Raw genomic sequence first — 23,431 nt, 5'->3', positions numbered from 1 at the left:
AAGTCAGTTTAAGTGCTTTTCCCGTAAACTGCATATCCGAATGATCCATCAACCTTTCTCCTAACCAAAACATGAGGAAAGGAAAGGCAACCATCCTCCTCCCTCTCCATCGTGAACGAATGGGTCGATCGACTTCAGATGTTCCAAAACGGCATTCAAATGATTCCTATAATGAGGCCACACATCAAAAGTATCATCAACACACCGGCGGGTTTCAGAGGCACCGACTCCAACGCAAGTTCCTCAATGTCTTCCATAAACAAATTTCCAATCACAGGAGACAACGGACTACCCATCGCAACTCCATTTGTCTGCTTGGAATACTGGTCATTGAATAAAAAGTAAGTGGATGTCAACACATGCCGAAAGAGATTAGTTAATTCAACACCAAACTTAACCTCAATTAACCGCAACGAATCAGACAGAGGAAAACGAGTGAAGAGAGAGACCACATCAAAACTTACTAAAATATCAATTCAACGGCACTCCCTCCAAACGACGTAAGAAACCAGCTGAGTTCCTAATATGATGTTCACACTGACCAACTTGTTGACTTAACAGAGAAGCAAGATGTTTGGTTACATGATATGTCGGAGCGCCGATATTGCTCACTACAGGACGGAAAGGAAAGCCTTCCTTGTGCACCTTCGGAAGGTCATATAACCTATGGGGGAACAGCACTATAGGTGTTAATACTGTTGATAGGATCCTGCGAGAAACCACTTTTCTTCAAGAGACTGTTGGTCTTTCTCTCAACATTTTTCGTGGTCTCAGCATCGATTCTGCTATTCCCACTACTGAACTTTTCTTTTATTTCCGTCATTGCTTCTTCGAGGTATACACTGAACTGTAGGGCCGAAAGCCTGCATCCTGTCTCACATCCTTTTAAATTCGAGCACTTTGTAATTGGTCTTCTTGTTTTATTGTTCCCTCTTGGTTCTTCTACAAATTACCCGTCTTTCCCTGTAGCTTACCCCTATTTTCTCAGGATTCCGAATATAATCGACCATTTTATATTTTCGGACCCTTTTCGTAGATCGACTAAGCCTATGAGTGTGTCTTCGGTTTTGCTTTGATTATCAATAACCACATGAGAACTGTCTCTCTGGTGTCTTTGCCTTTTCTAAAGCCAAACTGACCGACATCTAACAGATCCTCAATTTGATTTTCAGTTCTTCTGTAGACGATTCTTGTCAGCAGCTTGGATGCATGAGCTGTTAAGCTGAGTGTCCAACAGTTTTCGCAGGAACCGGCCTTTTCTGAGCCAGTTCTCAGGATAATCATTTTCTTTTCGATTTCTTCGTACTTTTCCTGCCGCCATTTTGCCTTGTCCTCCCTGCACTTGCCACTTATTTCATTCTTAAGTGATTTATACTGTTGTATTCCAGTCTTTTCTTGAACATTTCTGTATTTCTTTCGTTCGTCGATCAGCTGAAGTATTTCATCTGTTGCCCAAGGTTTTTTCGCAGTTACCTTCCATGTACCAGTGTCTGTCTGTCCAGCGTCTGTGATTTTCCTTCTTATAGATGTCCACAGCTCTTCAACTGAACTACTCTGGTGTTTCTTATCGCAGTATCCACATCTTTAGCGAACTCCAAACGCCTCGTCGTCTTTCCACGATACTTCAGTATTCCACTTCCTTCCACACTGATTCTTCCTGACCAGTCTCTTAAACTTCAATCCACTCTTCATCATAACTCAGTTGTGATTTGAGTCTATATCCGCTCGCCGGCCGTTGTGGCCGAGCGGTTCTAGGCGCTTCAGTCTGGAACCGCGCGACCGCTACGGTCGCAGGTTCGAATCCTGCCTCGGGCGTGGATGTGTGTGATGTCCTTAGGTTAGTTAGGTTTAAGTAGTTCTAAGTTCTAGGGAGCTGATGACCTCAGACGTTCCCATAGTGCTCAGAGCCATATATCCGCTCCTGGCACGCATTGGAACTCAGTACCTGATTTCGGTATTTCTGTCTGACCCTGATTTAATCCATCTGGTACCTTCCCGTGTCTCCGGGTCTTTTCCAAGTATATCCTTCCTCATCTTGCAGACTATGACAATATAAAATGTTAAACTGATACATTTATACATATTCGCCCTTATAAATAGATAACGATATTACTACAAGATATCAATACAACGAAGCTGGCATGAAACCGGTATAACCTGATGCTAATTTAATCAGTTTGGCAGTGAGTGAGCAAATACAGTAGTGCAGCAGCCGTTACAGGCGGCAGAGCGTTTATTCGACACGGATATTAGTCTATTCTCAGGTAAGTTAAGTTGAATGCGGGTAGTAGTCCTTCAAAAAGGCCACTGATGACTATTTCCCCATCCATGGGCTGTAGATTTGGCCCCTAACGACACGGCGGTCCAGAGAACGATACAAACAAGGAAAGAAAGAGGAAACCAGTTTGGCCGACCGGCGAGCCAATAGCGTCTATTGGCCTACGTGAGCCATTTGTCGCTGTTGCAATGGGTTGACGAGCTTAACGCGACCGCAGCAGCAATACGCTGACGACCAACCACAGTTTACAACCCCACGTAGACATTAAACACCGGATACACGGATCATAGAAGCACAGGACGTGTCAATCAAACATTGCGGAACGCTTTCACCATCACAAGTACAAAATTACTCTTCGCGATAGTAATAATAGTTTTATTTATTGCTTTATTCACGCTGACCATCTTACATCCAACTAGGAAAACACATATCAAAAACTATTGGGTTGGTGCATGAGCTCGTAGCATTTTTGCATAAGTTTAATAAACACAACAGGCGCACGTAACAGAGACTTAAGTCCTCAACCTTTTCCAAATGGTTCAAATGGCTCTAAGCACTATGATACTTAACATCTGCCGGCCGCGGTGGTCTCGCGGTTCTAGGCGCTCAGTCCGGAACCGCGCGACTGCTACGGTCGCAGGTTCGAATCCTGCCTTGGGCATGGATGTGTGTGATGTCCTTAGGTTAGTTAGGTTTAAGTAGTTCTAAGTTATAGGGGACTGATGACCACAGATGTTGAGTCCCATAGTGCTCAGAGCCATTTGAACCATTTTGAACTTAACATCTGAAGTCATCAGTCCCCTGGACTTAGAACTACACTACTGGCCATTAAAATTGCTACACCACGAAGATGACGTGCTACAGACGCGAAATTTAACCGACAGATGCTGTGATATGCAAATGATTAGCTTTTCAGAGTATTCACAAGAGGTTGGCGCCAGTAGCGACACCTACAACGTGCTGACACGAGGAAAGTTTCCAACCGATTTCTCATACACAAACAGCAGTTGACCGGCGTTTCCCGGAGAAACGTTGTTGTGATGCCTCGTGTATGGAGGAGAAATGCGTACCATCACGTTTCCGACTTTGATAAAGGTCGGATTGTAGCATAGCGCGATTGCGGCTTATCGTATCGCGACATTGCTGCTCGCGTTGGTCGAGATCCAATGACTGTTAGCAGAATATAGAATCGGTGGGTTCAGGGGGTAATACGGAAAGCCGTGCTGGATCCCAAAGGCCTCGTATCACTAGCAGTCAAGATGACGGGCATCTTATCCGCACGGCTGTAACGGGTCGTGCAGCCACGTCTTGATCCCTGTGTCAACAGATGGGGACGTCTGCAAGACAAAAACCATCTGCACGAACAGTTCGACGACGTTTTCAGCAGCATGGACTATCAGCTCGGTGACCATGGCGGCGGTTACCCTTGACGCTGCATGACAGACAGGAGCGCCTGCGATGGTGTACTCAACAACGAACCTGGGTGCAGAATGGCAAAACGTCATTTTTTTCGGATGAATACAGGTTCTGGTTACAGCATCATGATGGTCGCATTCGTGTTTGGCGACATCGCGGTGAAAGCACATTGGAATCGTGTATTTGTCTTCGCCATACTGGCGTATCACCTGGCGTGCCGTTGGTTACACGTCTCGGTCACCTCTTGTTCGCATTGACGGCACTTTGAACAGTGGACGTTACATTTCAGATGTGTTGCGACCCGTGGCTCTAGGGTTTCGCTACATTTCAGCAGGATAATGCACGACCGCATGTTCAGGGCCTGTACCGGCCTTTCTGGATACAGAAAATGTTCGACTGCTGGCCTGGCCAGCACATTATCCAGATCTCTCACCAACTGAAAACGTCCGATCAATGGTGGCCGAGCAACTGGCTCGTCACAATACGCCAGTCACTACCCTTGATGCACTGTGGTATCGTGTTGAAGCTGCATGGACAGCTGTACCTGTACACTCCATCCAAGCTCTGTTTGACTCAATGCGCAGGCGTATGAAGGCCGTTATTACGGCCAGAGTTGGTTGTTCTGGGTACTGATTTCTCAGGATCTATGCACCCAAATTGCGTGAAAATGTAATCACATGTCAGTTCTGGTATAATATATTTGTCCAATGAATACCCGTTTATCATCTGCATTTCTACTTGGTGTAGCAATTTTAATGGCCAGTAGTGTACTGAAGCCTAACGAACCTAAGGAAATCACAGACATCCATGCCCGACGCAGGAGTAGAACCTGCGACCGTAGCAGCAGCGCGGTTCCGGACTGAAGCGCTCAAACATTTATGTTAGCAGAAAGACGCCATTTCTCATCACAAGTAACGACACAGGAGAGGGATGATCGGTGTTTCCAGAATTAGATTTTCACTCTGCAATGGAACGTGCGCTGATATGAAACTTCCTGGCAGATTAAAACTGTGTGCCGTACCGAGACTCGAACTCGGGACGTTTGCCTTTCGCGGGCAAGTGCTCTCCCGCAGTTGCCCGCGAAACGCAAACGTCCCGAGTTCGAATCTCAGTCCGGCACACAGTTTTAATCTGCCAGGAAGTTTCAACGATCGGCGTCGTTCACGAGTCAACTGATTACCAGCAAGCAGAGATGCACATATGACCACCCGCAGATTTTTGAGATTTTGGATTAGAGCATGCGGCACCCATACGCCCGATTTTTGAACCTTCCCCATTGCATGCAAAAGTAACACGATAGTGGAATGATAATTGTTCATCACATTTGCCTGTTCTCGAGTAGAATAACGTGGTTCATCGTGGATAAATGCTTCTAAACGATCTTCATCAAACTCCGGCGGTCTTCATGAACGTGGAAGTCACTTATGTCAAAACGATCCCCCTTAAAACGAGGAAACCATTTTTTTGCCGTGCTCTGTCCAGTGGCACTAACCCTATACACAGCGCATTTGTTTTTGGTTGCCTCTGCTGCTGTCACCCCACTATTGTACTCAGAGAGAAGAATATGTCAGTAATGGTTCGATTTCTCCACTTAGAACTCCATTTTCTAGCGTACGCAGCTCAACTCACTATCTCCAAATGACAGAACGACAATACGTAAATTCAAATAGTATCAGTGAAGTACAAATAAAAAATTGCAATCGATAAATAAACCAAAAGCGACCGGAATGCCAACATGTGGAACTAAAACCCTACGAACTTACGCACAAACCTAATATTAGAAAATATTCACAATTTTCAGATACCAATAAGTATAACAATACCATTAATTAGTTTATTACTTTGGATACCGTGGCTAAAACATCACAAACACTAAGGATAATGACAGAGGAAAACACAGTAACTGTTGAGAGAGAGCGTACCCTTTCAATATATGACTCTGTAGACAAGGAGGAGGGAAAAAGGGTGGGGAGGAGAGCGATTCACTAGAGTGAGCCGTGCACAAACATGTAAAAGACAGAGCTATTGTTATAATATGTGGAACATTAACCACCGTTTAAATTTGGTTATTGCAAATTTTAATGGTCTCGAAGGCAGTACGTCACGACAGCAAGTCGTACTCGGTTACGGTTGGCCAACGACCATATTAAGATCATACTTACACTGTTACTGAGACCTGACACGTCAGATAAAATCATACCTTGAATGCACATGGCACCTGAGACATCAGGACATCACTATCAAGCACCAATTATTGTGAAAGTATGACCTGAAGATGGCTTTTGCTATTGGACTGGACTGCTATCAAGAGTATTAAAATTTGTAATAAATAAAACAGATCACTGTTTTTAGCTTGGAAACGTAATTTCTCTGCCACTGGGGTTGGGAACTCCTGTTCACGGTTTTCCGTGTTTGAGAATTAAATTTAAAAGCTTAAACTCCACCTTCTGCAAAATACAGTATACGTCTGTTTTCTGTCTACTCGAATATGTATCGATATCTATGTGTCACCCTCAGTGGGTCTAGACTTATTTCTGTAAAAATATTACATAAATTTCAGGGTTATTTTTCTATTTTATGCCTAAATCTATCACAAGTGTTTTTTTCCATTTTTTTTTGTTTGTTCACCTGCAACTACATTAATTATGACATTCGATTTGTACAGGTCTTACTGCATTTATGCCTTTTATAATTTGACAGCACGTCGTCTGCAGAGTAGTCTGAAGAAGAAAGTTACTAGCTTTGGAGTACTTTTTCGAGAGTATTAGTGGTTTGTGTCCTGTACTTACGTTTTTCGTTCTGTTGTACACTTTTGGTTTGTCCCGTCTTTTGGTTTGTAATTACGTACACTGTTTTTCAAGCCTTCTACCCTTCGCTCTCACTTGGTTCAAAATGGTTCAAATGGCTCTGAGCACTATGCGACTTAACTTCTGAGGTCATTAGTCGCCTAGAACTTAGAACTAATTAAACCTAACTAACCTAAGGACATCACACACATCCATGCCCGAGGCAGGATTCGAACCTGCGACTGGAGCGGTCGCTCGGCTCCAGACTGTAGCGCCTAGAAGCGCACGGCCACTCCGGTCGGCGCTCTCACTTGGTATCACATGTTTTAATACACAAAATTACGTCAACAAATCGATCGAGAGAAGTTAGCTTATAGTCGCCACTCACCTGTTCATCGTTTTATTTTGGGTTAGTGCGGCGCTAATTTCGAATGTGTGGTGCAAGAGAGGAGGAAGGGGATGTTAAGAATCATGTGTTTTTGTTTTGGATAATAACTGAAGGGGTTTCATATATATTATGTTTTCTTTGAAGAAGTGTCTTTGTTTAGCATAAATTGGAAGAAGAAATCAATCGTACGTTGCAGAAGGTGGAGTTTTTCAGGCCGTTTGGGGAAGATCATTCCTAAGTCGAGTTCGTGATACAGAAAATGTTTCTGACAAGGGAACCTCCCCATCGCACCCCCCTCAGATTTAGTTATAAGTTGGCACAGTGGATAGGCCTTGAAAAACTGAACACAGATCAATCGAGAAAATAAGAAGAAGTTGTGTGGAACTATGAAAAAAAAATAAGCAAAATATACAAACTGAATAGTCCATGTGCAAGATAAGCTACATTAAGGACAATGTGAGCAAAGGAGGGCGGTGGTCTCGTGGTTAGCGTGAGCAACTGTGGAACGAGAGGTCCTTGATTCAAGCCTTCCATCGAATGAAAAGTTTAATTTATTTTATTTAATTTATGATAATCACAACCACAAGAAAACCTAAATCTGGCAAGGTAGAAGAATCTCTTTACCCATTCGACAAGTGTACAAGTTAGGTGGGTCGACAACATATTCCTGTCATGTGACACACATGCCGTCACCAGTGTCGTATAGAATATATCAGACGTGTTTTCCTGTGGAGGAATCGGTTGACCTATGACCTTGCGATCAAATGTTTTCGGTTCCCATTGGAGAGGCACGTCCTTTCGTCTACTAATCGCACGGTTTTGCTGTGCGGTCGCAAAACACAGACACTAAACTTATTACAGGGAGGGAAGAGTTGAACCAAGGTCCTCTCGCTCTTTTTTTTTTTTTTTTTTTCGTTATTGATTGTTGTGTTTGGTCGTTGCGGTCGTCGCAAGACATCCTGTTCATGTTCGGTAGTTGATCCTTTCACTCAGTTTTTTATTACAGAGGCCAACCGGCTCTCTGACCGAACACGCTGAGCTACCGTGCCGTCGCCTCCCACGGCAGCCGCTCACGCTAACCACGGGACCACAGCGCTCCTGACCTTACGCTGTCCTTGATGTTGCCTATCTTGCGCATGGACTAGTCAGTTTGTATATTTTGCTTATTTTTTTCATAGTTCCACACAACTTCTTCCTGTTTTCTCGATTGATCTGTGTTCAGCTTTTCAAGGCCTATCCACTGTGCCAACTTCTAACTAAATCTGAGGGGGGTGCGATGGGGAGGTTCCCTTGTGAGAAGAGGGCTGTAGTATACAGTGTAAGCAACAAGTACCTTTCCGCCCTTCAGTAAAACTAGCACACTGATTAAACCAGAGCAGAAAACATACAGCTTATAAATAATCAGACCGACGTGGTAAACCATTTACATATAATAGAACAGTTGATATAATATTTAATATAGGCATATCATCCTTCCTCTCGCCATGTCACCCCCCCCCGCCCCCCCCCCTCCATACTCCTCCCCTTCAGTCACCTCCCATAAAACCAAATCTCTGCTGACGTTTCTAATACCGCATGGATGATATTGGAACGGCCAATTCAGCGACTGGGGCTCGTCACATCAAAGCAGTCAGTTTTGACAGCTACTGTTAATTATGTTTAATAAGTAAAGGAGAACGTTAATCGATAGAAAAGGGCGTCTCGTGCATGACCTGTAACGTGACACGTTGAACTGCCAAGGCGCGTCAATGCAGTAAAACACTCAACGACCTGTTACGCTGCGGCTTACACGCATTTCCTTTTGCAATGCATGAAGCAAACTAATCTGCATGCACCGAGTCTAGCGTAATAACCGCACATCCGCTGCTCAGATAGCAAACGGAAGTCTTACGTAAAACGATCAGGTCAGCACTCTGCGTGGAATGGAGCCAAGAGACAACGATACTATTGCTCGTTACAATAAATACAGGAACTGGTAATTAGTTCCTGAGCGGCAAACATATAGACTCACAAGAGTGTGAGGTCACTTAAGACCAATAATTTTTACGGCATTTGACGCCACACATATTGTGTAACATGCCAACATAGTATTCAGCACTAGCTGCTAATGGCAACAGGGGGCTTGACTGGAGGTCTCCGATGGTAATCATAGCATGGGGCTACGTAGCGTAGTTGAACTGCTTAGTCGACGTGTAACTGACAACAGTGCCACAGTGCTAAGGTGTCGATACAAAGCAGAGCAATGGCAACGATAAACAAAGCAAGCATTGCATTATACCCACAAGAACAGTTGCCGAAGTTGACAATGCGTCAGAGAGGAACCCAAGGAATTTCGCAGAGTGAGAAAGAAGTGGTTCAAAATGGTTCAAATGGCTCTGAGCACTATGGGACTCAACATCTGTGGTCGTAAGTCCCCTAGAAATTAGAACTACTTAAACCTAACTAACCTAAGGACATCACACACATCCATGCCCGAGGCAGGATTCGAACCTGCGACCGTAGCAGTCCCGCGGTTCCTGACTGAGTGCCTAGAACCGCTAGACTACCGCGGCCGGCAAAGGAGTGGTAGAAGACCCGCCAGGGTAGCCGAGAGAGCTAACGTGCTGCTTCCTGGCGCGCCGGCCACGGATCGAATCCTCCCGGCGGGCCGAGGGCCGAGGGCCGAGGTGCCGGCCAGCTTGGATGTGGTTTTTAGGCTGTTTTCCACATCCCACTAGGTGAATACCGGGCTGGTGCCCATGTTCCGCCTCAGTTACACGGCTCGCAGACATCTTAACACTTTCGCACTATTCCATGGATTACACTCGACACAGACATTTGGGGTACACTAATTTCGTCGTGGAGAGGGGGGGGGGTAGGGGGTGACAGCAGGAAGGGCACCCGACCATCCCTTAAACATTAACACGCCAAATCCGATTAACGATGGCTGACCCTGCGTAACTGCAGGACAAGGCTCAAGCGATAGTTAGAATAGATACATAGAAAGGTGGTAGATGAAATATTAGCATTCCTGAAAGGTGAATCACTAGAATGTGTGATGTCGTATACCCTTGACTCTGTGGAAAAGGCTCAAGAAATGGCTCTGAGCACTATGGGACATAACTTCGGAGGTCATCAGTCCCCTAGAACTTAGAACTAATTAAACCTAACTAACCTAAGGACATCACACACATCCATGCCCGAGGCAGGATTCGAACCTGCGACCGTAGCAGTCCCGCGGTTCCTGACTGAGTGCCTAGAACCGCTAGACTACCGCGGCCGGCAAAGGAGTGGTAGAAGACCCGCCAGGGTAGCCGAGAGAGCTAACGTGCTGCTTCCTGGCGCGCCGGCCACGGATCGAATCCTCCCGGCGGGCCGAGGGCCGAGGGCCGAGGTGCCGGCCAGCTTGGATGTGGTTTTTAGGCTGTTTTCCACATCCCACTAGGTGAATACCGGGCTGGTGCCCATGTTCCGCCTCAGTTACACGGCTCGCAGACATCTTAACACTTTCGCACTATTCCATGGATTACACTCGACACAGACATTTGGGGTACACTAATTTCGTCGTGGAGAGGGGGGGGTAGGGGGTGACAGCAGGAAGGGCACCCGACCATCCCTTCAACATTAACACGCCAAATCCGATTAACGATGGCTGACCCTGCGTAACTGCAGGACAAGGCTCAAGCGATAGTTAGAATAGATACATAGAAAGGTGGTAGATGAAATATTAGCATTCCTGAAAGGTGAATCACTAGAATGTGTGATGTCGTATACCCTTGACTCTGTGGAAAAGGCTCAAGAAATGGCTCTGAGCACTATGGGACATAACTTCGGAGGTCATCAGTCCCCTAGAACTTAGAACTAATTAAACCTAACTAACCTAAGGACATCACACACATCCATGCCCGAGGCAGGATTCGAACCTGCGACCGTAGCAGTCCCGCGGTTCCTGACTGAGTGCCTAGAACCGCTAGACTACCGCGGCCGGCAAAGGAGTGGTAGAAGACCCGCCAGGGTAGCCGAGAGAGCTAACGTGCTGCTTCCTGGCGCGCCGGCCACGGATCGAATCCTCCCGGCGGGCCGAGGGCCGAGGTGCCGGCCAGCTTGGATGTGGTTTTTAGGCTGTTTTCCACATCCCACTAGGTGAATACCGGGCTGGTGCCCATGTTCCACCTCAGTTACACGGCTCGCAGACATCTTAACACTTTCGCACTATTCCATGGATTACACTCGACACAGACATTTGGAGTACACTAATTTCGTCGTGGAGAGGGGGGGGGGGGGTAGGGGGTGACAGCAGGAAGGGCACCCGACCATCCCTTAAACATTAACACGCCAAATCCGATTAACGATGGCTGACCCTGCGTAACTGCAGGACAAGGCTCAAGCGATAGTTAGAATAGATACATAGAAAGGTGGTAGATGAAATATTAGCATTCCTGAAAGGTGAATCACTAGAATGTGTGATGTCGTATACCCTTGACTCTGTGGAAAAGGCTCAAGAAATGGCTCTGAGCACTATGGGACATAACTTCGGAGGTCATCAGTCCCCTAGAACTTAGAACTAATTAAACCTAACTAACCTAAGGACATCACACACATCCATGCCCGAGGCAGGATTCGAACCTGCGACCGTAGCAGTCCCGCGGTTCCTGACTGAGTGCCTAGAACCGCTAGACTACCGCGGCCGGCAAAGGAGTGGTAGAAGACCCGCCAGGGTAGCCGAGAGAGCTAACGTGCTGCTTCCTGGCGCGCCGGCCACGGATCGAATCCTCCCGGCGGGCCGAGGGCCGAGGGCCGAGGTGCCGGCCAGCTTGGATGTGGTTTTTAGGCTGTTTTCCACATCCCACTAGGTGAATACCGGGCTGGTGCCCATGTTCCGCCTCAGTTACACGGCTCGCAGACATCTTAACACTTTCGCACTATTCCATGGATTACACTCGACACAGACATTTGGGGTACACTAATTTCGTCGTGGAGAGGGGGGGGGGGTAGGGGGTGACAGCAGGAAGGGCACCCGACCATCCCTTAAACATTAACACGCCAAATCCGATTAACGATGGCTGACCCTGCGTAACTGCAGGACAAGGCTCAAGCGATAGTTAGAATAGATACATAGAAAGGTGGTAGATGAAATATTAGCATTCCTGAAAGGTGAATCACTAGAATGTGTGATGTCGTATACCCTTGACTCTGTGGAAAAGGCTCAAGAAATGGCTCTGAGCACTATGGGACATAACTTCGGAGGTCATCAGTCCCCTAGAACTTAGAACTAATTAAACCTAACTAACCTAAGGACATCACACACATCCATGCCCGAGGCAGGATTCGAACCTGCGACCGTAGCAGTCCCGCGGTTCCTGACTGAGTGCCTAGAACCGCTAGACTACCGCGGCCGGCAAAGGAGTGGTAGAAGACCCGCCAGGGTAGCCGAGAGAGCTAACGTGCTGCTTCCTGGCGCGCCGGCCACGGATCGAATCCTCCCGGCGGGCCGAGGGCCGAGGGCCGAGGTGCCGGCCAGCTTGGATGTGGTTTTTAGGCTGTTTTCCACATCCCACTAGGTGAATACCGGGCTGGTGCCCATGTTCCGCCTCAGTTACACGGCTCGCAGACATCTTAACACTTTCGCACTATTCCATGGATTACACTCGACACAGACATTTGGGGTACACTAATTTCGTCGTGGAGAGGGGGGGGGGGTAGGGGGTGACAGCAGGAAGGGCACCCGACCATCCCTTAAACATTAACACGCCAAATCCGATTAACGATGGCTGACCCTGCGTAACTGCAGGACAAGGCTCAAGCGATAGTTAGAATAGATACATAGAAAGGTGGTAGATGAAATATTAGCATTCCTGAAAGGTGAATCACTAGAATGTGTGATGTCGTATACCCTTGACTCTGTGGAAAAGGCTCAAGAAATGGCTCTGAGCACTATGGGACATAACTTCGGAGGTCATCAGTCCCCTAGAACTTAGAACTAATTAAACCTAACTAACCTAAGGACATCACACACATCCATGCCCGAGGCAGGATTCGAACCTGCGACCGTAGCAGTCCCGCGGTTCCTGACTGAGTGCCTAGAACCGCTAGACTACCGCGGCCGGCAAAGGAGTGGTAGAAGACCCGCCAGGGTAGCCGAGAGAGCTAACGTGCTGCTTCCTGGCGCGCCGGCCACGGATCGAATCCTCCCGGCGGGCCGAGGGCCGAGGGCCGAGGTGCCGGCCAGCTTGGATGTGGTTTTTAGGCTGTTTTCCACATCCCACTAGGTGAATACCGGGCTGGTGCCCATGTTCCGCCTCAGTTACACGGCTCGCAGACATCTTAACACTTTCGCACTATTCCATGGATTACACTCGACACAGACATTTGGGGTACACTAATTTCGTCGTGGAGAGGGGGGGGGGTAGGGGGTGACAGCAGGAAGGGCACCCGACCATCCCTTAAACATTAACACGCCAAATCCGATTAACGATGGCTGACCCTGCGTAACTGCAGGACAAGGCTCAAGCAATAGTTAGAATAGATACATAGAAAGGTGGTAGATGAAATATTAGCATTCCTGAAAGGTGAATCACTAGAATGTGTGATGTCGTATACCCTTGACTCTGTGGAAAAGGCTCAAGAAATGGCTCTGAGCACTATGGGACATAACTTCGGAGGTCATCAGTCCCCTAGAACTTAGAACTAATTAAACCTAACTAACCTAAGGACATCACACACATCCATGCCCGAGGCAGGATTCGAACCTGCGACCGTAGCAGTCCCGCGGTTCCTGACTGAGTGCCTAGAACCGCTAGACTACCGCGGCCGGCAAAGGAGTGGTAGAAGACCCGCCAGGGTAGCCGAGAGAGCTAACGTGCTGCTTCCTGGCGCGCCGGCCACGGATCGAATCCTCCCGGCGGGCCGAGGGCCGAGGGCCGAGGTGCCGGCCAGCTTGGATGTGGTTTTTAGGCTGTTTTCCACATCCCACTAGGTGAATACCGGGCTGGTGCCCATGTTCCGCCTCAGTTACACGGCTCGCAGACATCTTAACACTTTCGCACTATTCCATGGATTACACTCGACACAGACATTTGGGGTACACTAATTTCGTCGTGGAGAGGGGGGGGGGGTAGGGGGTGACAGCAGGAAGGGCACCCGACCATCCCTTAAACATTAACACGCCAAATCCGATTAACGATGGCTGACCCTGCGTAACTGCAGGACAAGGCTCAAGCGATAGTTAGAATAGATACATAGAAAGGTGGTAGATGAAATATTAGCATTCCTGAAAGGTGAATCACTAGAATGTGTGATGTCGTATACCCTTGACTCTGTGGAAAAGGCTCAAGAAATGGCTCTGAGCACTATGGGACATAACTTCGGAGGTCATCAGTCCCCTAGAACTTAGAACTAATTAAACCTAACTAACCTAAGGACATCACACACATCCATGCCCGAGGCAGGATTCGAACCTGCGACCGTAGCAGTCCCGCGGTTCCTGACTGAGTGCCTAGAACCGCTAGACTACCGCGGCCGGCAAAGGAGTGGTAGAAGACCCGCCAGGGTAGCCGAGAGAGCTAACGTGCTGCTTCCTGGCGCGCCGGCCACGGATCGAATCCTCCCGGCGGGCCGAGGGCCGAGGGCCGAGGTGCCGGCCAGCTTGGATGTGGTTTTTAGGCTGTTTTCCACATCCCACTAGGTGAATACCGGGCTGGTGCCCATGTTCCGCCTCAGTTACACGGCTCGCAGACATCTTAACACTTTCGCACTATTCCATGGATTACACTCGACACAGACATTTGGGGTACACTAATTTCGTCGTGGAGAGGGGGGGGGGGTAGGGGGTGACAGCAGGAAGGGCACCCGACCATCCCTTAAACATTAACACGCCAAATCCGATTAACGATGGCTGACCCTGCGTAACTGCAGGACAAGGCTCAAGCGATAGTTAGAATAGATACATAGAAAGGTGGTAGATGAAATATTAGCATTCCTGAAAGGTGAATCACTAGAATGTGTGATGTCGTATACCCTTGACTCTGTGGAAAAGGCTCAAGAAATGGCTCTGAGCACTATGGGACATAACTTCGGAGGTCATCAGTCCCCTAGAACTTAGAACTACTTAAACCTAACTAAAGTAAGGACATCACACACATCCATTCCTGAGGCAGGATTCGAACCTGCGACCGTAGCGGTCGCGCGGTTCCAGACTGAAGCGCCTAGAACCGCTCGGTCACTCCGGCCGGTGCGGACAAGGTTCATGAGGAGTATAATAATGACGATAAGTGCTTAACAACTGAAAGTGACACTGAAACAGATGTCGAGCCATGTAGTTCATCATCTGTGTCGGAAAGGGAGCCACAAATACCGCCTCCAGTGAAACGTAGTGAAGGAGAATCATTGTCCAAGGAGCGGGTAATAAACATAATTACGTACGTGGAATATCATCCGCAACATAGCTAAAAAGCAGTTATGAACAGATTTAGAAAACGTCCACAGCAATATGGAGTGCATAAGAATAACTACGGATATACAACGGAGGAGAAGGCACACTTGTTACAAAAGTCGGTAGTTTCAAAGTTGCTCGATGCGGTTTACAGGATGTGCATGAAAGTGAAATGCACATCAAACTGCTGGCGACTTAGATTGCAGTGGTTTCAAGGGAAGCGATGGTTGGTTGCATATCTTCAAACAGTGCTACAGAATTGGTAGACGTAAAATAACGAAACTTCAAACAATGTGTCAGACTGACGATCCACAGAAAACTGTGGAATCAGCTAGAAAATTTGTAGATGAGATAAACTTATCCCAACTTTCAGTAAGGAATTCGTTTCAAATTCCGGGTACATGAAGACGAAGCGCATATAAAAGGAACACTAAAAATTAGAGGTACCGAGAGTATTGTATCAAGATCAACTAACATCAGTGGCTTCATTCATTCGTATACAATTGCGCTGACTGTTATTTATTGTGCTGCGAGAAGTTGGCGGTGTCCCCTGCGATTCTTTCTCGTGTGTGCGATCTTGCATGAGCAAAAGGTAACATTTACGTCCCAGTAAACAACAGTGGGAAAATTTTGAAAAGTGTGTGACATTGCAGTTCATAATTCATACGAGCTGGAATCACTGGACAAATTCAGCCTCTGGATGTTTCTCTTTTCCGTGCCTAAAAAGCATATTATTTTACTTTCTGCAGCTACGCTTTAAAGATATCCCGTTTCACGGTAAGCTGCACGACAGACTGGTTCGCATTCGGTTGCATGTCATTACATTTCATCAGTTATCATCACCCCGTTACACCAAAATGATGATAAATGCATTCTTAAAGAGTGGACACCTTTCTGAACGCCCAGCACGGTCAGTAACTCCGAAGCAGTTCGCCTTCGAGTTTGATGTGCTAATCTTTGTGATCACTGTGGGGCGCCATTATTCTTTCGGTGTTCATTGCGCTAGTTAACGGTTTGTTTTGAACATTTCTTGAATTTAGACGATGGCCATTTTGTGAAGTGTGATACATACATACCATAGAAGGTATTTCGTCTCTTCACCTCCTGTACACTCATTTTCTGTCTCCCTTCCGATGCACATGGCGAGTCATTAGCACTTTTTATTTTTCTTGTCATAACAAGATCGAACCTCAGATTTGGCACTCAGTGGGTTCCTTGGCAGAATATGCCAACTTTTTTTCATCCCTGTCCATTAATGCCATGAAACTATCATAATTCTGATGGCATACTTACCGGCAAGCAAGATGTATGAGACAGAAAAGTACCCTCAGACTTCAAGGAGAACACAATAATTCCAGTTCCAAAGAAAGTAGGCGATGGCAGTTGTGAATATTTCCGAACTTTCAGTTTATAAGTCATGGTTGCAAAATGCCAACACGAATTCTTCTTTACAGAAGACTGGAGCAAACGGGTAGAAACCAACCTCAGGGAAGGTCATTTTGGATTGCGCGGAAATGTAGGAATATGCAACGCAATACTGACCTTACGACTTATCTTGGGAGATAAGTTAAGGGAAGGCAAGCCTACTTTTATATTACTTGTAGACTTAGAGAAAAGTTTTTGCAATGCTGACTGAAATACTCTCTTTGAAATTCTGAAGATGCAGCGATAAAATGCAGGCAGTGGAAGTCTGTATACAACTTGTACAGTAAACAGAAGGCAGTTATGAGCTATAACAGGGAGCGTGAAAGGGAAGGAGTGTTGAGAAGGGAGTGAGACAGGATTCTACCCTATCCCCGATGTTATTCAATCTGTCGCTTGAGCAAGCAGTAAAGGAAACCAAAGAAAATTTAGGAGTAGGAATTAAAGTTCAGGGAGAAAAAATAAAAAGTCTGAGTTTTACTGATGACGCTGTAATTCTCTCAGAGACAGCAAAGGCCGTCAAAGAACAGTTGAAAGGAATGGAAAGTCTCTTGAAAGAAGGATATAAGATAAATACCAAGAAAAGCAAAACAAGGATAATGGAATGTAGTCGAATTAATTCAGGTGACGCTGAGCGAATTAGATTAGGAAACGAGACACTAAATGTAGCAGATGAGTTTCGTTGTTTGGGAACCAAAATAACTGATGGTGGAGGAAGAAGAGAGGATATAAAATGTAGACTGGCAATGGCAAGAACAGCGTTTCTGAAGAAGAAAAATTTGTTAACATCGAATATAGATTTAAGTGTCAGGAACTCTGTTCTGAAGGTATTTGTATGGAGTGAAGACGTGTATGCAAGTGAAACAGGGACGATAAACAGATAGGACAAGAAGAGAATACACATTTTTGAAATGTGATGTTACTGTACAATGCTAAAGATTAGATCGTGTAAGTAATGAGCTGGTACTGAATAGAATTGGGAAGAAAAGAAATTTGTGGTACAACCTGACAAAAAGAAAGGGTCCGCTCGTAGGACACATTCTGAAACACCAAAGTACCAACAGATTAGTATTAGATGGAAGTGTATGGGGTAAAAATCGTAGAGGGAGACCAAGAGATGAATGCAGTAAAGACTTTCAAAATGATGTACGTTGCAGTAGTTACTCAGAGATGCATATGCTTGGACAGGATAGAGTGGCATGGAGAGCTGCGTCGGACTAAAGACCACAACAACAACAAAAGTTTTGCACACCTGGACTAATTTTTACAGTAGTCAAACAATCATTGACGCAGGCAAGGCGGACAAGAGATTGTTTACTGCCTGAGTGGAATGTGTCATCCGCGAAGAGACAAGAAGCAACCGACAGGCTCCGGCTGTTTACATCACTAGCAGTATTACATGTAGTCATTAAGACATAATTATCACTGCCAGACCCCAGCTAACAGTTTGGAGTCATATTCTGGGCAGCACCGTGACCTTCCGCTAAGCCGGCAGACGTCATACATTGCGTGCTCAGAGCCGCAGCCGTGTCAAGTGCGGTGTCAGCACTGTGCCCTGTGTCAGAGCTCTACTGTGCAAGCACATCGCCTGTACGCTTCTCCAGCCGTTACTCGCCGGCCGCTCCAACGCTGGATATTATGCGAAGAAGATTAAGCGCTTGACCGGCTGCACTAGCAGGATTCAATAACTGAAGACTTGTTGTGTTTCTTGTGATGTGTGTCCACGACCACTCCTGAATTGGTGGAATCCAAGGTGTATAAATTAGTAAGGAAGCAATAATGAAGTACTGTATCCTCACACAGACTCGCCTCTGCTCTTGTCCGTACCCACATCTTCAACAGCGAAACCCAGCCCACGGCCAACCAAGTAACTGTCATATTAAACTTCCTTTCAGATTAAAACTTCGTGCCCAACCGAGACTCGAATTCGGGACCTTTGCCTTTCGCAGGCAAGTGCTCTAACTGAGCTACCCAATCACGACTCACGATCCGCCCTCACAGCTCCATTTCTGCCAGTACCTCGTCTCCTATCTTCCACACTTCACAGAAGCACTTCTTTCCAGAAGAACTGGCATGAATGAAGATGTGAGGGGGGATCTTAAGTCGTGCTTGGATAGCTCAGATGGCCGAGCACTTGCCCGCGAAAGGCAAAGGTCCCGAGTTCGAGTCTCGGTCCGGCACACAGTTTTAATCTGCCAGTAAGTTTCATATAAGTACACACTCCGCTGCCGAGTGGAAATATCATTCTGGAAACTGTTATATTACAGTTCTGTTTCTTTTGTAATTTCCACAGTTTGAACAAGTTATCGGAGTACAGCAAAAAAAAAAAAAAAAAAGAAAAAAAAATCGTACTGAGACAGACACGAACTAAACATTGTCGCCAGCCAGCTGTCTACACTGGCGTGACAAAAGTCATGGGATACGTCCTAATATCATGTCGGACCTCCTTTTGCCCAGTGCAGTGTAAAACTTGACGCGGCATGGACTCAACAAGTCGTTGGAAATCCCCTGCAGAAGTACTGAGCGTTGCCGCTTCTATAGCTGTCCATGATTGTGAAAGTGTTGCCGGTGCATAATTTTGTGCACGAACTGACCTCTACATTATGTCCAATAAATATTCGATGGAATTCATGTCGGGCAATCTGGATGGCCAAATCATTTGCTCGAAGTGTCCAGAATGTTCTTCAAATCAGTCGCAAACAGGTATGGGCCGGTGACATGGTACATTGTCATTCATAAAAATACCATCGTTGTTTCCTGAAAATGCTCTCCAAGTAGCTGAACACAACCATGTCCAGTCAATGATCGGTTCAATTGGACCGGGGGATCCAATCCATTCCATGAAAACACACCGTTATGAAGTCACCACCAGCTGCACACTGCCTTGTTCACGACTTGGGCCGGCCGAGGTGGCCGAGCGGTTCTAGGCGCTACAGTCTGGAACCGCGCGACCGCTACGGTCGCAGGTTCGAATCCTGCCTCGGGCATGGATGTGTGTGATGTCCTTAGGTTAGTTAGGTTTAAGTAGTTCTAAGTTCTAGGGGACTGATGACCTCAGAAGTTAAGTCCCATAGTGCTCAGAGCCACTTGGGCCCTTGGGCCCTCTTGAGGTCTGCACCACATTCGAACCCAACCCTCAGCTCTTGTCATCTGAAATCGGGACTCATCTGACCAGGCCACGGGTTTCCCATCGCCTATAGTCCCACCGATACTGTCACGAGCCCAGGAGGAGCTCTGCGGGTGATGTCGTGCTGTTAGCAAAGTCACTCGCATCGCTCGTCAGCTGTCATAGCCAATTAACGCCAGATTTCACAACACTGTCTTAACGGATACGTTCGTCGTACGTTCCACATTGAATTCTGAGGTTATTTTATGGACTGTTGCTCGTCTGATAGCACTGACTACTCTACGCAACCGCTACTGCTCTCGGTCGTTAAGTGAAGGCCAGCTGCCACTGCCTTGTCCATGGTGAGAGGTAATGCCTGAAATTTGGTATTCTCCCCACACTCTTGACACCGTGAACCTCAGAATACTGGATTCCCTAACGATTTACGAAGTGGAATGCGCATAGCTCCGTCTACCGTTCGGCATTAAACGTCTGTTAACTCCGGTCGTGCGGCCATAATCACGTCGGACTCCTTTCCACATGAATCAGCTGAGTACAAATGCTAAGGGACTGCCCTTTTACACCTTGTGTACGCGATACTACCGCCATCTACCTATATGCACATCGCTATCCCGTGACTTCTGTCACCTCACAGTACTAGACCACCAACTACGCCACTGAGCTACGATGCATTATGCTACAGCCACCGACTTCTTCCTTTACTGGGTGTACAGTGACTAACGATGCGAAGCAGTTTTCCCGCGTATTTTTAGCGAGGTCGTCCTTATGCTGCATGTCAAAAAGGTATTAATCCTTCTACTACACCTACAACTGCTCATTACTTTTATGAGCAGATCGGTACATCCCGTAATTAGTTTGGCTCCTGGGTAACATAGCGAGTAATTCAAATATCAGCAACAGCAATTTTTTGTGCTGTCGAGGTTAGATTACTGGTTTTCAATTATTTGTGCTTCGTGCGTCACTGCGTCCCCTGGTTTGTCTTCATTTGCTTCAAATGCGAGTCACGTTTACCACACACTCAGCTTCCCGATCGTGTGGTAACAGTCCACTGAACAAGGTAGCAAGGAAAGTGTTGTGAAAGACGCAGAAGTTTATGTAATTTTTTCCTTGTTGTCAATCTTGTGACAGATTTGATGCGGACGGTGACGCTTTCTCCCCTACGCCAACACTACATCTCAGAATAATTCATAATCATTTGTTTTTTCTATCTTCGTATCCGTTCATCTCCTATCATCCTGTCCCTTCTTCTAGTAAATGCTTTCGAAATAATCATTTCCTCGTCGACTGCACAGAGAATTTAACCTATTATCAGTCCACTTAACTTTTTGCATGTTTCTCCTCCACCTCGTATTTTCCTGTTTTCATTAAATCCGTTCCACTTAAACTGATAATCACCGAGGTTAAGCGATGGAATTGGTACCGCACGGCGCCCTGAACAAGTCTGAAAAGTGTTGCAGAAACAACGAAAAATTATGCGAAATTTGAAGTCACCAAGATTGGCACGGATTTAAAGAAGTTTGAAATTTAGTGCATCCTTCACTACAAGATGCTTTTAATAGTTTCTATAATGAAACTCTGTCTCGATATCTGGCAGAAAACCCAAAGAGGTTCTGCTCATATATAAATTACACCAGCGGAAAGACGCTGTTAAAACCTTCACTGCGTGATAACAATACTGTTTTCCGAAACACCTTCACCAAAGAAGATGAAGGAAATATTCCAGAAATCGAATCTATAAGAAGTGACAACAGGAATAACTTAGATTTGAAGTAACCAAGATTGGCACGGGTTCACAGAAGGTTGAAATTTAGTGCATCCTTCACTTCGAGATGATTTTAATAGTTTCTGCAGCTTACACACTACTGGCCATTAAAATTGATACACCAAGAAGAAATGCAGGTGATTAACGGGTATTCATTGGACAAATACATTATACTAGAACTAACATGTGATTACATTTTCACGTAATTTGGGTGCATAGATCCTGAGAAATCAGTACCCAGAACAACCACCTCTGGCCGTAATAACAGCTTTGATACGCCTGGGCATTGAGTCAAACAGAGCTTGGATGGCGTGTACAGGTACAGCTGCCCATGCACCTTCAACACGATACCACTGTTCATCAAGAGTAGTGACTGGCGTACTGTGACGAGCCAGTTGCTCGGCCACCATTGACCAGACCTTTTCAATTGGGGAGAGACCAGAAAGGCCCGTAGAGGACCTGAAACATGCGGTCGTGCATTATCCCGTTGAAATGTAGGGTTTCGCAGTAATCGAATGAAGGGTAGAGCAACGGGTCGTAACACATCTGAAATGTTACGTTGACTGTTCAAAGTGCCGTCAATGCGAACAAGAGGTGACCGGGACATGTAACCAATGGTACCCCATACCATCACGCCGGGTGATACGCCAATATGGCGATGACGAATACATGAGTCCAATGTGCGTTCTCCGCGATGTCGCCAAACACGAATGCGACCATCATGATGCTGTAAACAGAATCTGGATTCATCGGAAAAAATGACGTTTTGCCATTCGTACACCCAGGTTCGTTGCTGAGTACACCATCGCAGGCGCTCCTATCTGTGGGCAGCGTCAAGGGTAAACGCAGCCATGATCTCCGAGCTGATAGTCCATGCTGCTGAAAACGTCGTCGAACTGTCCGTGCAGATAGATGGCTGTTGTCTTGCAAACGTCCCCATCCGTTGATTCAGTGATCGAGACGTGGCTGCACGATCCGTTACAGCCATGCGGATAAGATGCTTGTCATATCGACTGCTAGTGATACGAGGCCTTTGGGATCCAGCACGGCGTTCCGTATTACCCTCCTGAACCCACCGATTCCATATTCTGTTAACAGTCATTGGATCTCGAGCAATGCGAGCAACAATGTCGCGATACGATAAACCGCAATCGCGATAGGCTACAATCCGACCTTTATCGAAGTCGGAAACGCGATGGTACGCATTTCTCCTCCTTACACGAGGCATCACAACAACGTTTCACCAGGCAACGCCGGTCAACAGCTGTTTGTGTATGAGAAATCGGATGGAAACTTTCCTCATGTCAGCACGTTGTAGGTGTCACCACCAGCGCCAAAATTGTGTGAATGCTCTGAAAAGCTAATCATTTGCATATCACAGCATCTTCTTCCTGTCGGTTAAATTTCGCGTCTGTAGCACGTAATCTTCGTGGTGTAGGAATTTTAATGGGCAGTTGTGTATCATTCAGTAAAGTCAAGGTCTCCAGTCCAGACGGTATACGTCAGATTCCTTACGGTGTATGCTAATACAGAGTCCAGGCCTTGGTAAAAATTTTAATGCATTACTTCAGCTTCTATCCTTATCGAAAATCACTACATACTTAGAAATTATACACAACCGCTCGCTCATCAAAAGGTCTATACCTAAAGACTGGAAAGTTGCCCAAGTCACACCTACACCCAAGAAAGAAAATAGAAATAATCCGCTGAATTACAGACCGTTATCGGTAACTTCGTTCTGCAGTAGTATTTTCGAAGATATATGGTGTATACATTATGAATTACCTCGAAGAAAACGATTTATCGACGAAAAGCCAACACGGATTCAGCAAATATTGTTCG

The sequence above is a fragment of the Schistocerca nitens genome, chromosome 7 (genome assembly GCF_023898315.1).
Source record: "Schistocerca nitens isolate TAMUIC-IGC-003100 chromosome 7, iqSchNite1.1, whole genome shotgun sequence".
Classification (NCBI taxonomy): Eukaryota; Metazoa; Arthropoda; class Insecta; order Orthoptera; family Acrididae; genus Schistocerca; species Schistocerca nitens.
Note: the sequence above shows the minus strand (reverse complement) of the source record.